Source organism: Mycteria americana, chromosome 2 (genome assembly GCF_035582795.1).
Source record: "Mycteria americana isolate JAX WOST 10 ecotype Jacksonville Zoo and Gardens chromosome 2, USCA_MyAme_1.0, whole genome shotgun sequence".
Taxonomy (NCBI): Eukaryota; Metazoa; Chordata; class Aves; order Ciconiiformes; family Ciconiidae; genus Mycteria; species Mycteria americana.
The window spans coordinates 83,936,927-83,952,845 of NC_134366.1; the positions used below are offsets into that span (position 1 = coordinate 83,936,927).

The window sequence follows — 15,919 nt, forward strand, 5'->3', positions numbered from 1 at the left end:
GTTTGCCCCAAAACAACACTAGCTCTGCAGAAAGACGAGGCAACGAGGAGTGGAAAGACGCTTGTCTGCCCTTGCCATTTGTAGCTCTTCCTGCTTGCCGTTACTGATCCCATGTGAGACACTAGGAGGTACATATACATTTTTTCTTCTACCGCTGATGTAAATAGGATTGTTTTCTCTGCAGGCAGCACAGAAACGAGTCTGTGGTCCCGTGCTCAGCAGCAGACACAGGCCTTGGTGCAATGCATAAAAGGGAGGCCTCACTCCCTAGCCCAGCCCTGGGTCTGCTATGGTAAGACAACCTGCCACACGCACCTATTACTTTGATGTGCACCAGTAGTACAGCTCTAAGCCTCCAGCTGGGATTGAAGGTCTTCAAGGCTAGAGGCACCAGTTACTTGAGCCCGAGAACCTGCCTTGCGTGGGGTCTGTAACAGCCCCCTGCACCTCGTGCAGGCAGCTTTGGTGGCTGCGCAGGACGCGCCGCTCTGCCAGCCGCGCCGAGCGGGACAGGCTCCGGTGCGGTTGTCCCCCGCCCTGCGCCCCGAGGCAGAACAAGCTGCGTGTTAAACCCAACCGCAGAGCCCTCCCAAGCACCGAGGAGCCCCCGAGCGCCGCATCTCCCCTCTCCCCGCCGGCGCGGCCGGGCAGGGCCGGGGGTGCCCGCGGCTGCCGCCGCCCGCGCTGTTGCGGGGACGAGCGGGACGCCCCGAGCTGCCGCCTCGCCTCGCCCCGCCCCGCCCCGCCCGGGGCGGCGGGGGGGTCCCGTCCGCTCCCGTCCCGCCCCGCCGCCGGGCAGCCGCGGCCGGCCCGGGGTGGGGTGGGGCGCACCGGGGTCCGGGGCGGCTCGGGCGCTCCCCGCCGCCTCGGCCCCGCCTCGGCCCCGCACGCCGGCGGGGCGGGGGGGGACGGGGGACGGGGGCGGCGCCGGCTGCCGGGGCGAGGGCGCCGGCTGCGGCGGCGGCGGGCGCGGGGCTGCCACCCCGCGGGCAGGCACGGCGGCGGCGGATGGCGGCAAGGTCAGTGGGCGACCGCTCCCCGCCGGCGGGGCTCGCCTCCCCGCCGGCCCCCTCGGGGGGGCGGCGGGCGATGCTCGTGTGCGGTAGACAGGGCGGCGGGGGAGCCTTTCCCTCCTCCCCTTCCCGGCGCGGCGGCGGGGAGCGGGGCCGCCGCGGGCGCGGATGCCCCCCGGCACGCCTCCCTCCCGCCCTCCCTCCCTCCCTCCCGCCCGGGCGAGGGGGAGACGCGGGTTTCGTAACCGCCTGCCCTGCCCGGCCCCGCCGCGCACGGCCGGCTGCGGGCACAGCAGGGCTCCGCCGCCGCTTCCCGGCTCCGCCGCCGCCGCCCGGCGCTCCCCCCGCGGCGCCCGTCCCCCTGCGGGGAGGGCGAAGCCGGGCGCGATGCGAGGTCCAGGTGATCCGCCGAAACGTGCGCGGGGCTGCCCGCTCCCCGCCGCGTCCCGGGAGGGTGGCGGGGCGCGAAGGTTACTTTGAAGCCCGGCAGGGCTGCGCCTGCATCGCATCAGCGCTGTTTCGAGCGGAGGAGGGTTATCCCTGTGCTTCGTGAGCAAGTACATCCAGCTAACTTACGGACGGGTTCTGGAGGGGTCCTTTGTTTGTTGGCGGTTTGGTGTTGGGTTTGGGTTGGGGGTTGGTCTTTTTTGGTTGATCCCCCCCCCCCTTCCTTATGCTGGCAGTTAGCGGAGAAGGTATGCGGTACCTCGGTGTTGTCATTGAGTGCTGGGCATCTCGCTGGGTTTTTAGAAAACGGCTTTAATTCCTGTAACCGGACAAGAGGAGGGGCGTGGAGCCCCCTGCCCAGGTAGGGTCCCCGCTCTGCGCAGCGGCAGCGTTCGGAGTTTGTCACGGCGTTAGGCGCTGCCTCCCGGCTGAGGTCGAGCGGCAAAACCGCGATTTACGAGCCCTGCCGACATCCCTCAGGCGAGGGCTTTGTTCCGACATGCCGTCCGGCGGAGGGGCTTCCTGGGAGGCAGCTCTCTGCCTCTTCGGCGTTGTGGATACGCTTCAGATGTGTGCGCCGGGCTCTTAGCCGGGGAGGCTGTAAGGGGGGGGGTGTGTGATAGGTGCCAAAAAAAAAAAAAAAAAAGGCGAAGGCAAACAGGCTTTTGATAAGGTCCCATTAATTGAACTATAAACATAGTAATTCCTCTGTTCTTGTTTCCGCGCTGAAACTCTTTTCCGCCTTCTCACCGACACGGTCCATGGTTTGTTGGGGTTTTTTATAGGGCGTTTCAGAGATACTTTCTTTTGAAACAGATTTGGTTAGGTTTTGGGTCTGATTGAGGCCGTTGGCAAGTATTTGTAACCTTCCAACTTCTGATGTATACGAAGGACCTGTTTTTAGCCTTTGTGTATCCAGGCTGGGGTCTCAGGCCTTTTTGACCTGCCCACCGGGTGTGAACTAATGCAGAGCTCACGGCATGATGATAATAGCAATTGAGGAAAAAACCTCCTGCTGGAAAAGCTGTTCTTGGCTACCTAACGGTGCGCGGCTGGATTTCAGCTTCTTGTTAATTGCACGAAAGTCGAAACGTAAAAGTACCCCTGGCCGAGGACTAGGGAGCTGGGACAGCCTTGTGCTGTGGCACTGGTGGCACTGGTTTGTCCGTGGCTCTCAGGACGGGGCACTGTGGAAAATTCCCGCCGCGCACACCTTCTGTTGGCAGTCTGGTTAAAAAGCCCAAACCTCTGGTTCAAACCTGTAAGGTCTGTCAGAGGGTTTGGACAGCTTGCCAGGTATGCGAAGACAAATGAAAAAGATGTTTGTTTTCTGCTACTTGTCTGGGGGGAGGAAAGTTGGTTGGGCCACACCTGATGGAAGTTTTATACGCGTGTTATGAAGTCTCCTTGGGAGCACTGGAATATCCAGATTAGAAATGCCAGCAGGACTATAAGTATTATTATTTCGGCCTTAATACAGTGTGGTTTGAGTTATACATGCAAGTACAATAACTCCGAACGAGCTGCTCATCCAGAGATATGCTGTGGCTTAGCAGAGTGCGCAGGGAACGGGCAGGTAGGAACGGGCAGGGAGGAGCTTAGGGAACGGGCAGGTAGGTGCTTCTGGGCGCTGGTCACCCTTCCCCAGGTGACTCACTTGGGCCTCCAGCTTTGCCAAAATCTCTAGGTAAGTTATTCTCGTACCTGGTTCTGGCTCCAGTTCACGCTTCTCACCTTGACCCCTCGATGAACTGGAGCAGGGAGCTCCATCAGCCACAGTCTGATGGAGGCTTCAGCACCGTTTTAACTTTAGTCATGCGTGTTGTCCCAGTGAAATTAAAGAGGGATACACACAAGCAAGCTTGCATGCACGGGTTTTAAGCTGCTTCTCGTAAGCTTTCCAGGGTGTGAACTGCACACCCTTTTTACTTGCATGGTGCAGAGAATGAATGCCATATCGTGTTTGGGTTTGGTGCGGAAGAGCTGACCTTGCTTAGGACCAAGACCTACAGAGTAGGAGCAGTGGTGCTTCTCTGCTGGAGTTTAATGGAGGATTAGTCTGCACTTGGGACCTGAAGTCTTGCTGGAAGCTAATGAAGCTTATACTCTTAAATGCTCAAGCCATCCTTTTGAGTGGAATTTAAGTTTTCTAAGTCAGTGAAATATTTTTCAGACTGTGATTCCAATCAGTTGACAGTGCCTGGAGGATACAGGTCTAGAGTGATGTGTGTGACCTAGATGATGCCCTGATCAGTTGGTGTGACTCTACCAAAGACCCGGTGATTTGTGGGTTTGACCACATGGCCGTTGACTTTGGGACCTGGCCTAGAGCACCAGCCTTTTAAAAGGGTGGTCCTACATTGCCTTCTGTATACCTGTATTTGTCAGCCAGTTCTGCAGCCCTGCCCTGCATCAAGTTATTCAGGCAAGTAATTCCACTGGCTTGAGCATGGTTATTCAGCTGAGTAAATGGTGTTCAATTTGAGTTCAAGGCGGTAGATTTTGGGTGTGAGTGCTCTCATTTTGTGGAGAATGTGGGAAACTAATTCCCAGAGCCTGGGATCCTGGCATGCCTTAAATTCTCTCCTCTTCTTATGCTTTGCCCCTGTCTGGTGGGTGGGAGGGCTGGAAGTGAGGTGGGAGGCTGGACTTTCCTCCCCTTTACAGTAAGCAGCTCTTACAGAGAAATTCCACAGCTGTTTCTGAGTCTGTCCGGAGTTGCCCGCTTGCTTCACCGATGCTATTTTCTACACGAATAGGTTTTCTGCTGCTGTGCTGGGCTCTGCGAAGGGAGCAGAGGAGCCCTTGAACTGACGTAGCTCTGTAGCACGGTCTGTCGAACCGAGCGGCATTAGAGGAAACTCTTGCAGCCGTCATCAGCGCACGCTAATTGTGCAGCAGCTCCCCAAATCCTGGGCTGACGAGGGCTCAGCGGTTGCTGGTCCGACCGCAGCGGAGTCGACCCCTGCCTCAAAGGCACCCGCTCGGTGCAGGTGGCCGAGCGCCAGCAGCATGGGCTGAGGGAGGCTGGGGATGGCGAGGAGAGAGATGCTGGAATCTGTGGGATGAGGTCACCTCCAGGGCTGGGGCTTGTGAAGGAGAGAGGAGCCCCAGCAGCTTCCACACTTAGAGCTGAGTAATAGTCCTTCAGCCCTGACAAGGCATTTCGCCCCTTTCGGATGCGAATGACTTTGCCCTCCCTGTCTTCCTGCTGCAGAAATGACCCCTCCAGAGTAACCTTCAGATGGAAATGAGTTTGTAATTTGCCCCTTCCTGCTCCAGATGCGTAAAGGCTGGGCAGTTACAGAGCTTAACTGCAGTGTGTGCTGTGCAGCTCGCACGCTTGATTGAGCAAGACGTTTCCTGGGACATAGCAGAACGTGGAAATGCCACTAATCAAACGCACCATAGTTTTAATCTGGTTTTATTTTATTTCATTTTAACTTAGTTTCCCCAGGAAACGAGTGCTGTCTGTCTCCTGCCCTTTGCATTTGGCCAGTTTCAATCAGATTGCACCAATGGCTGGCAGTCTCGAAGATCATTAATTTCCCACTTGTTTTTGTTAAGATTAGTGACTGGCTGGGAGATCTCTGAAGCAGTGCTCTCTCTGAAGAAAAGGAGACTGTTTTCAGCTATTCTCCATTCTGCCTGGTAGCAGCTGCCCGGCCAGGCATTGCACGTGTGGTGGTCAAACATGCAGCACCTTCGTAGCCCTGGCCACCTCGCGAGGTGTGCGTGGTCTCCAGGGCAGGGGTGGGTGTGGGGTAACGTTGGAAGGAGCTGTAGTGGCTGCGACGGAGGGGCAGGAGGGCAGAGGACACGTATCTCCAGCAGACGGGTCCTGTTGGTAACGCCTCCTTGCAGCGTGGCTACCCTTTTGTTTGTCAAGCTAAAGCCACTTGAGATTTAGGAAGGCTGGCAGGCTGACAGCCATAGCTTGGAGCCTGCTTGCCTTGACCTCCAGGACACCTTGGGCTGAACGGAGGTGAGCATCCGAGCAGATGGGAACATGCAGCCTGGACAGGACTTATGCAGAGGTGTGTGTGTGTGCAAGCTGCACCTGTGCAATGGCAGTATGATTATCTGGGTGTTCACCGGCGTCATCCTGTTGAATTCAGTGATGATTTGACAGTGACGAAAAGATGACATTCAGCGCCATACGTTTCTCCCAAAATAGCTTCCATGAGCGAATACAGTCTCTGATTCCCACGCAGCCCACGGTTACTTTAGGCAGGTGTGTACTTGGACTGATGCAGTGCTGTGAGATGTCAGGGACATGCTTCTGTATTGCTAAGTGCCTCGGTGTAGGTGCAGCTGGTCTGGCACGGGTGTCTTGGGTGGTCTGCCTCGGAAATCTGGGAGAAACTATACCAGGCAAAGCAGTCTTACCCTCACCCAGGCTGTGCCTGTGCTAGACAGCGTTTCAGTATAACTGTGCTGGGTGCGGTGGGCACGTTTCTTCCAGACCTGGACTGAAGGAAAAGACAGGCGTCTGTTCAGGCAGCAGCATAAGAAATAGGAGCGTCAGGGTGTCAAGGAGCGTGTGTGGGATGCACATGCAATTCCTCAGCCAGTGTATGTTTTGCAGCCCTCTCTGTTGCTGCTGGTCTCCAGATAATATATGCCGGTTGTCCTGGGGCCTAGAGCGTGGCTCTTCAGAGATCGCCAGTGTCACTCTCTACTGTCAAAATACTAAGTGTCGCCCTAGAGGGCTGAGCTGAATCTCAAACACCCGTATGCTACTCCTTTTCAGACAGCCTGTGATGCAGCTAAGATCAGATGCATCTGTCAAGGTGAGATGAAGGGAGGAACTGTGTAGCTGGCTCCTCATCATGGGTTACGGAGGATGTGGAGCACCAAGCCATGCCAACAGGGCAAAGAGGGATGCTGTTCCCTCTCCCCCCATACAAACTCTGCCTGCTGGAGACGGGGCTGGGCACCTCTGGCATCCGAGCGTAAGTCTCTAAACTATTAGAGATGTGGCACTTAGTGAAGAACGTCTCTTGCTTCCCTTCCTTTCCCCTCCATGGGCACCAACTCGTACCGCTGGCAGCGTGGCACGGTAGATGACTGTGCTAGCTAAGAACGGGTTCTTGGGCTCGGACCAGACGTCCCGTGCAGGTCCCTCCTCTGGCAGTGCCGGCCACCGGAGCTTTGGTGTGAGACATCCTGAAACAGGCAATCGTGGGGTAAAATGTTGCTGCTGTAACATTTCTGCCTGTTCTTGTTAACTGTGTTGTGCTAACTAGATACATTTAGTGGTGGTGTAGCGCTTTCTCGGTTAGGTTTTAAACCAAACTGAGTGGGTTGCATGCCAAGAGGGAAGGATTGCAATACTTCCACCACCATGACGGGCTTTTCCACGGTGGAGCTTTTCCAAGAGATGTGGACTGGAGAGAGCTGGTGTGGCCCGAGTGCCTGGGACGCTGCAGGCTCTGACTGGCTGCACCTCAGGGACTTGATAGCTCCGGGTTTTGCAGACTCTGCTCTCTGAGGATGGGGAAAGATGGAAGTGAAGCTCGCTTTGTTAGGAACAAAAAAGCATGTAAAGCTTGTGGTAGTAGCTGCCAGCAGCCGTTAGACAAGGTAAAAAATACTACTTAAAAGAAAGGGGGTGTGTATGTGTTTACAAATGGGGGCATACAAAGACAAATAAGACTTTTTAAAAAGCATGAAGCCTACATAGCCAGCATGCTGTCAGACACACTGCCTCTTGCCAGCTAATATCATCCGCAAATAAAACAAGTTAGGTTGTTGCTATTGCAGCTGCTTTCCCTCATGAAGCAGGGCGAGCCAGACTCGTCTGACTCTGAGAAACGCATTGGCAATTTGCCTGAAGTCCGAGGCGCGCAGGGTAATTCACTTAAAAAACCCAATATAACAATTATCATTCAGGATGAACACACACAACCATAACGTTTGCTTGCAGTTGTATTTTCTATGACACACTCTCAGAAGTTGCTCGTTGGCTGCATTCACCAGCAAACACAGCCTGGAGGCGATCGGCTTCTTCCCTGACCTGCAGTTAACAGCAATAATTATACTTAAACAAGTTTTAATGTGGGAGGTAGGAGGGATTCAGCGGCTTGGGCAGAAGGCTGTCAGTGGGGTCATTTGGGATCCAGGCCTTGGGGAGCTTTCCTTCTGACCTTGGGCAAAGCACATCGGCTGCTCAGTGCCTCCGCTCTTTAAATCTGCTGCGTTACGATTCGTTTCAGAGCAATTGATTGATATTGGTCTTGGTTTCCTCCTCTGAAAGAACCCCAAAATCCCCAAATGTTTGTGCATGGAATTGAAGTTTAAATATAAAGTCTCCCTCTCTCCTCCCTGCTCTTTACCTCGGATGAAGGTGGAAGACAAAGAATTGTTCACAGCCATCTGCTGGAGGCATCAATCACGCTGGGAGCAGAGTCTGCCAGTTGTTCCACACGTTATTAATGATGAAAAGATATAAACATATGAGCTCATCATTATGTTGCGTTTAAATTACTTACAAAATAATGACATTAGGAGAACAATGGGGTTACAAAATCAGGCGGACAAAAGCAAGGAAGTGCCAGGACTAACGTTGCATAGCTCCCCTTTGCCTCTGCATTATGATACAATCTTTAATTCTATAATTGCATCATTTTTTCCCTTTTGCAGAGTCCCTCTTTCAGTGGATAGGTAATTACTGCATAATTCATTTTCTCTTCCCCACATTTACTTTAGGCATGTGTCTCCACATCTATTTATTTTATACCCCACCCAAACCTTGAACTGAGCAGTGCTGCTAATTCCTTCCCGGGGGCTTTGCAGGCGGGGAAGTTCTTATTCTTGCAACATCTCAGGTGCAGGTACTATCTTCGTTTTCGTAGCTGAGGAATGGAGGCAAAGAGCAAGTAAAGCTCAAATGACTGAAACGTCTTCAGTTTTGGCTGCCTCAAAGAGATACTTAGGGATGATTTTATTTTTCACTCACCCCAGAATACCTGGCATGATGTAGCAGTTCATCTGCTGGAAGCACAAGGACGATTGACCTCAGCTGTAAGTCTTGGCACTCTTGCAGGTTAGCCCTAGATGTCTTGGCTTTGCAGAGGGTGGGGACTGCCCTGTTAGGGGTCACCTGAAGAAAAACTGGTTGCAGGGACTTGCTGAGCACCTTAGAAAGACTGGAGCCGAGAAAGGGGTCATTCCTGCCAGCAGGTGGTATGTCCAACTTCCTCAAGCAAGGTGGTTGTCTCTTTTTCTTCCTGCGTTGCCTGGTTCACTAATCTTCCTGACCCCCACTGAGTGAGGCAAGGTCTGAGAGATAGCCATCGCTTTTATCACACAACCCTATCTTTTTCCCAAAGCAGCTCAAGTGATTTGTGATCATTGAATTGGAGACAGGCTCAGTGCAGATATATACAGGAGCTGGATGGCGGTTGTATGGGCAGTCTTTATTATGATAACTCCTAATTTTGGAGTGCTCAAGTTTGCAGTCTTTGCATTAAAAATTTGACATAGCTGGGTTTAAATATAATTTTATAACCGTACAAAGGGAAAAGGAGGAGATAAATAAAAATTAGTCCTGTCACATGAATCTGGAGTGACCTGGGTCATCCAGAGGGCGTAGATCTTTGGGCTATAGCATTAATTTCTAACCCATGAGATAATGGCCTGCTTAAGAGCACTGTTTGGCTATGGATGGTGGTAGTTGCCAGAGTGGGGTGACGTGCTCAGTAGGTCATCTGCTGCTGTGTTGGGAGCTTTCGCAGCCCAGAGCCAGGATACTGTCAGATCCCATTTATGGATGGGGTGGGTAGAGCTCTGGTGCTTCTTGAGTCCTCTCTGACTTGCTGGTGTCTGTCCTGCTCTTCCCTCTGTGGCAGCCTAAGCCTCATCCCCTTAAACTCACCCTCCCCAGTTCCCCTTCCTTCCCCTCTGTTCCTGTACATCCCTAACAAATGCCACCTGCTTCTCTCTTTGACTTTGTGGTACCATCACTCTAGCCCTTGCTCATAATTTTCCAGAGGTCGCGGATGTAGATACCCAGGTAGGGTTGTGTGCAATCTTGACTCCAGTTTAGATCTGTAATTTTTGCATGTTCAAACTGTAGATAACGGCCAGACCAATACCTTTGAGTGAAGCATTTTAGGGGATTCATCTTCCTTACTTTTAGTCTAGAGCCATTACTGTGGACATCTTCTGAGATCAGGCAATGGGTAAACAGCTGCTTTAGGCCAACTCTATAAAAATAGTTTACACCTAAAGAATGTGCTGCTTTCTGCCCTGTTTCTCAGTGTTCCGTTGTATGCAGTCTTGCTTGATCCCACCTACCTTCTACAATTAAGCCTAGGTGGACGTGCCATTTTATGGGGTTGAATATGAGATTGAAATTGCATCAGTTCATAGCAGAGTGAGGAAGGCTGGCTGCTCATGCTTTTTTGTTTTCTGGGAATGAATAGAAGCATAATAGTGCAAGCAAGAGCGTGCAGGTTCTAGAGGCTGGGCTTCCAGCTGAAATGCAAGTTGGTGCGACTCAGCCGCTTCCCGGAGAAGTGATGTCTGTAGTCCCAGCAAGCCATTAGATGCTTTTGGCCTGCATGTCAGTCTTCTGACCAATTTACAGTGAGTTTCTTCCTACAGCTTTGTTCAGAGGAGGGGAGGGTGGTTAGTATAAACCTTATGCTGCAGTAAGAGAGGAGGGAGCAGAATTTTCTGATTATGCTCAAATGAGCATAACAATTGGCTTTCTTTACATCCTTTGGGCTTTTTTTGTTTCATTAAACTAGGTGAGGAACAGTGGATGATACCAGCAAAGAAAATACAGCTGCCAACAAAATCTGGTCTTGGAACAGACCAGGCTGACCTGCAATGACGCAGTCGGGATGAGAATGATTTTAAAGTTAGACTTGTGTTCTTGGGAGTTTGTGATATAAATCATGGCCATAATAGATATAAACCATGTCAAACTAGGTTCATCAAATAATGACAGAACAGAGTGTCTTGAAAAGTTTTGGATGACTCAACGGCTTGTACACCTTTGCAAAATAATTAATAAGCCAGATGCTAAAAACTTGCACCAATCAATTCTCCCTGCATCACCACTGTGTGTGAGTAAGTCCAAGAGCTGGTATTTGAGTACTGAACTAAACACATTTGAAAAGGAGAGAGCCACTAAATGGAGCATGGGGCTGGTTTTCAGCTCTGGTCTACACATACTTGGGGGGCCAAGGATATGAGTCTGTGAAAGGTAACTGGGAGAAATGGCTTGTATCAATGGAGAGATTGACACATCTTTCAGAGGGGGGAAAAAAGGTTTTGCGAATCAAAAAAACATTGCGGATCAAAAAAAGATTGCACATCAGTGGCCGAGCCATCTCCTGCCTGGAAGGTGGCAGTGAGCCTGCATGCCTAGGATTTGGTCTGAGTTTGGGTAGACTTCAGTTAATCCCTGACACAACCTTGTTCTTTGTAATTTGTGTGTGTGTGTGTGTGTTTCCTTTGAGGTAAGCATATTTGGGCAGATCTTCAGGCACCGTAAGTTCCTGTAGCTCTCCTGGGAAAGAAGCGGCTCCTCTGTGGGGTGGCCCCCGCGCTGGGTGTGCCCCGCTGGCCTCCCTCCAGCCCCCGGTCTGCCTCCCTCTCTCCTCTTCCTCGCAGCATCTGTGGTCGGATGCTGAGAAGCAGGGACAGGGCTTCGAAAAAGCTGGCTCAGCAGAAGAGGTGGAGAGCCAGCTGATGCCAGTATTAATATTCTTTCAAAATTGATGGATGAGACGATTATAAAATTGCAGAGGGAAGTGAAACTTAACAGAATCCATGTTTTAATTGCATTCTGGATTTTTTTCAGAAGCCAGCTTCTGAGGTGCAGGACAGAGCGAGCATTTTTTGTGAGGATGTTGATGTAGACTGCACAATGGATTGTTTTTCAGGAAAGGGGGGGGGGGGGGGGGGAGGGAAAAGCTTGGTCCAGTCTGTTTTCCACACTCTGGTGCTCTCAGTCTTCTTCAGTTGCACTGTGTGGTAGCATGCTGTGTCTAGACAGTAAATCAGATCTGAAATACTGTCCCAATGCAGTTAGAGAAAAAAAAGAGTCTATCGCAAGCAGCTCCAGATTTACCTGTAGTGGTGAGATGCCCAAGCTTGTGAGCGGTACGTAGGTACTGGACTTGTAATTTCCCCTGTGTGCCCTTCATCCCCGCAGAGAGGAGTGAGGATGCTGGAGCCGTTTGGCTTGTGGCGACTGGCAGCGTGGGTCTGTGTTTCCTCCACGCTGCATGCCGGCCATCTAGCACTGATGTCCACTTGCCTCTAACCTGGGGAAGATCCTTTTTCAGCTGAACCCCCCACTCAGGCTGTGATTAGCACTCCTAAACGGATGGCCTGCCATGCAATGGGAGCTTTCTTGCACTTCAGTTGATACCCTGCCTTCTCGTTTTCCTTGTTATTACTCTTGTCACTGCTAGGAGGAACGCCTTCCTGGCCCCGGGGAGTGTCTGCACTGAACATCAGGTGCAGACACGTGTTGTTCATGAGCAGGGGTGGAGGCTGCACGTGTGCCTGCACCCATCGGGGCTGCTTCTGCCCCGCTTGGGTCTGTTGCTGGGCTGTTGTCACTGGTACAGCTCCCTTTGCCTCATGGGTCTGGCTTTTGAACCCTGCAGTATGCAGTGAAGGTCCAGCAAGTATGCAGTGAAGTGTGTGTCGTGGTTTAGCCCCAGCCAGCAACCAAGCACCACGCAGCCGCTCGCTCACTCCCCCCCGGTGGGATGGGGGAGAGAATCGGAAGAGCAAAAGTAAGAAAACTCGTGGGTTGAGATAAGAACAGTTTAATAATTGGAACAAAATAATAGTAATAATAATAATGAATTGTAATGAGAAGGAAAACAACAAGAAAGAGAGAGGAATAAAACTCAAGGGCGAAAAAAAACCAAACAGTGATACAACTGCTCACCACCCGCCGACCGATGCCCAGCCAGTCCCTGAGCAGCGACCGCTACCCCCCAGCCAACTCCCCCAGTTTATATACTGAGCATGATGTCCTATGGTATGGAATAGCCCTTTGGCCAGCTTGGATCAACTATCTTGGCTGTGCCCCCTCCCAGCTTCTTGTGCACCTGGCAGAGCATGGGAAGCTGAAAAGTCCTTGACCAGTGTAAACATTACTTAGCAACAGCCAAAACATCAGTGTGTTATCACTATTATTCTCATACTAAAATCCAAACCACAGCACTATACCAGCTACTAGGAAGAAAATTAACTCTATCCCAGCCGAAACCAGGACAGTGTGCTTGTAGGCTCTTCATGAGACAGGGGTTCGTTTTTTATTTGATGGCTTTCCCAAATGTTGTTCAATAATTTTGGCAGGCTGGCTTGCATGGCTAGAGTGTCTTTGTGCCGTACTTTGTGCCATCCTTCGTGCGGTCCTGATAGCCACTGTGGTCAAAAGCTTTTCTCTAAGCAGAGGTAGCATATTTAGGTGGCCTGCAAAGAAAAAAGGAAGGCTGTGACAGCAGGAAAACAATGATCATGATTTTAGGCATAATGGATGTTGGTGAACTGGAGGCAGTGGATAGTTAACTTCTAATGAGTGCCGTCTTCAAAATATGGCCCAGATGTTTGTGTGCTGCATGAGGTTTTCTCATGGACAGGCATTTTGCTGGAGTATGTTTCATCAAGGATTGGACCAAAACACTCTCCATCCGGTTTTGTTTTTCTTCAAGCTTTAACAAAAACACTGTTTTCTTTGTAGTATTTTCCCCTAGCCTTTCTTTCCTCTGGGATTGAGAACTTCTCTCCACAGTCTCCTTAACCCAAACATGACTTGCCCAACTGGGCATATTTTGAAAAAGTACATGTGTAGGTGGTTTAGTTATGAGAAGGAAGCACCAGCCTTTTCTCTTGCCTCTTCCTGCTTTCTCCCAAGTCAAAAGCTGAGAAGGAGACACCTTTCAAGATGTTCCTGTTCGGGAGTGGGCTCTTAATTAAAGTCCCAGTCTTACGAAGTCCTGGCATCTTCAGCAGACGAGCCTTCTGCTCCCGTCAGCTGCAGGTGAAGTTGCATAAGAGGAGGTATGCTCAGGGGCTTGGAGGGCTGCTCTGTTTCTAAATGGGAGTAATTTGGGGTGAAGGCGGTCTTCTGCCCGAGTGCTTTAGCGTGCCTGTTTTCAAGCGTGGTGCCCTCCACCTCTCTCATATCTCTGGAGGATTTCTGGGGTCCGATCGGGCCGTGATGAGCTCCACCCCTGCTTATCTCCGTGGGGCAGCAGCTGCAATCCGCGTGGTGAGGTTTAGAAATTAGTTCCTCTTGCTGTGTTTCCTGCTCTGGTGTTGGTTGGTATTTTAATGGCTTCAAGCTAACGTTAGGGAGGGAAGCGCACCAAAGAGCTTCAGGACTGCTGCAAGAGGAAAAGTTTTGTACGTTCTCAAAGGTGATGTCCTCACAGGTGGTAAAACAGGCTTGTGAGCTGTGGTTGCGATCCCTGTGAGTTACAGAGGCATCTTAGCTGAGCAAGCAGTAAGCGCTGAAGGTGAGCGGCAGATTACGATGGCCTTTTGACATCCTAAAGGGCCCGAAAACTTTGCAATGTTTACTCTGGAAATATTCTCTCTGCCTTTCCAGAAGTGCACTGTTTACGCACGCGCAACTGTTGAGATTTTGCAGCGTACGTGCTTGCTGTTGCTGTGCTTTGGGCACAGCTGGTAACGCTGATAGGAGGATTTCTATTATACAAACACTTGCTGCTTAGAAGGTAAAAATTTGCTGAGAGTGGCACGGGAAGCCAGCAATTCTCCCTCCAGCGAGGAAGGGAACTGCTGGCGGCTGAGCTGTGCTCGCCAACGTGCGTGTGCGTGGTCACAGCAGGACCGGGGGTGCTGAAGTGCTGGCGTTGTTATTTGGAATATTTAAATTCCTTAAGTTTTTTTTTTTTTTCCTAGCAATACTTTCCAAATGTAATTATTTAAAAGTAAACCCGAATTATGCTATTTTGCAGATGCTTGGGAGCCTGTTTTCTGTCTTCTGCCACGGTATATGTTAGTACCAGTGACTACAGCTACAAGTTGCTTGTCCAGGTATAGCTTGTCTTTGCTTTTGTGGGATCAAGGCCTGTTTGCTATTTTTTGACTTTATTCTCTCAGGATTTCCTTTTGTTTGCTGCACGGTGCTGTATGCCAGTTTCTCTGTAAATGTTATGAGAACTGGCAATATGGGCCTGATGCCAAGGGTAAGGGGCTAATACAGACACGTTTCTTTTTATTTTGGAAGCTCTTGTGATCCACACTTCGCTGGCAGGGTGGTAATGATGTTTCACAGAAGAATGCCTTTCTCATCATTTGATTTCAGAGTGCTCTAACGGGGTCCATCGACAGCCCCAGGCAGGGCAAGCGACGCACCAGGGCTAGGGTCGATCCAACAGCAGGAGATGGGGACAGGGACAGGACTGGGGACATGGCTGCAAGCATGAGCCTGAGGTCCAGCCAGAGACAGGGCTGGAGACCGGCGCCACCGTGGCGGCATCCCTGGGGCGGGGACTGATGGCCTGGGGGAGCTGAGCCAGGGTCCTGTTTCTATTTTTTTAAGCGCCCATCCAGAGCTGTAGCCGTTCTGCTGTGTTGCTTACTCAGCGTTTCGTTGCAGGAGGCCTGAAGGTACGTTGCTGTAGCCGAACAACGCCTCCTCCATAAGATCCTTGCATGTGCAGTGTCTGGCTGTTCCATGTGTGCAGAGCAAGGGACAGAAGCGCTCGTGAGCCGTTACGGTAGCTGGGGGATCGTGTAGGGTCCCGATACGTGGCTGTGCTCAGCAGGCTCCTGCCCGCTGCTGCAAAGCGTGACATACGTAGTGTGACGTACGTAGCGTTGTCATGCCGAGGTTATTTCAGAGGGACATGGCAGCTTTTGCACCCAGGGCTGTGCAATCTAAGGGCACATTGTTTAAGCTGGAGAGACACTTGATGAGAGGCCAAGATGGTTATTTGCATTACTGATGAGATGATTACTAGACGGTGTTCATGGTTCTCATTAGAGACCTGTGGAAGACTGGGATCAAACAGAAAGGATCTCTTTGTGTGTGTGTGTGATTTATGAGGCCTGCTGCTCAAACCTCCATTAATACTCTTTATTTGTTGCCTTCCCCACTGGCAGTGGGGAAGGGAAGCTGGAAAACGGTCATTATGTCGTGCACTCTCAAATGGAAACAGAGGTGACCATTGCACGCTTTCCACAGAGGCTCGGATGCTCCTCGGTGCTGGTGTCACTGGATCAGCAGCGTACTGCAGGGCCAGCGTAAGAAGAGTGCAGAGGGATCTGGTTTTCATATCCTCTGAACATCAGTTTAGAACTGATGATTAGCTTCCTTTGTATAGAAATATCCTTTTCTTTTTTGTAGGAGAAATCAAAGGGCCAGGCTCTTTGGTCCAAAATGATTTGTTCTCAGAATTTGTTACATGTTCACCTGACTGAATTAGTTCAAATGGAAAATGCCTTTTCCA

General features: G+C 51.4%; 1 protein-coding gene across 3 annotated transcripts in view; it reads left to right on the forward strand.

Moving 5' to 3' along the window:
- The first annotated feature begins 926 nt into the window (after positions 1–926).
- RNF152 (ring finger protein 152) overlaps positions 927–15,919 on the forward strand; it is a 47,411-nt gene continuing 32,418 nt past the window's right edge. The window contains exon 1 of one of the 3 annotated variants that reach the window (XM_075493974.1): positions 927–1,019. The gene's annotated coding sequence lies outside the window, so the exon portion shown is untranslated. Of the gene's footprint in view, positions 1,020–1,201; positions 1,414–14,477; positions 14,502–15,919 lie in introns of those variants that run through there. The other 2 variants (XM_075493976.1, XM_075493977.1) reach the window with 2 other exon arrangements.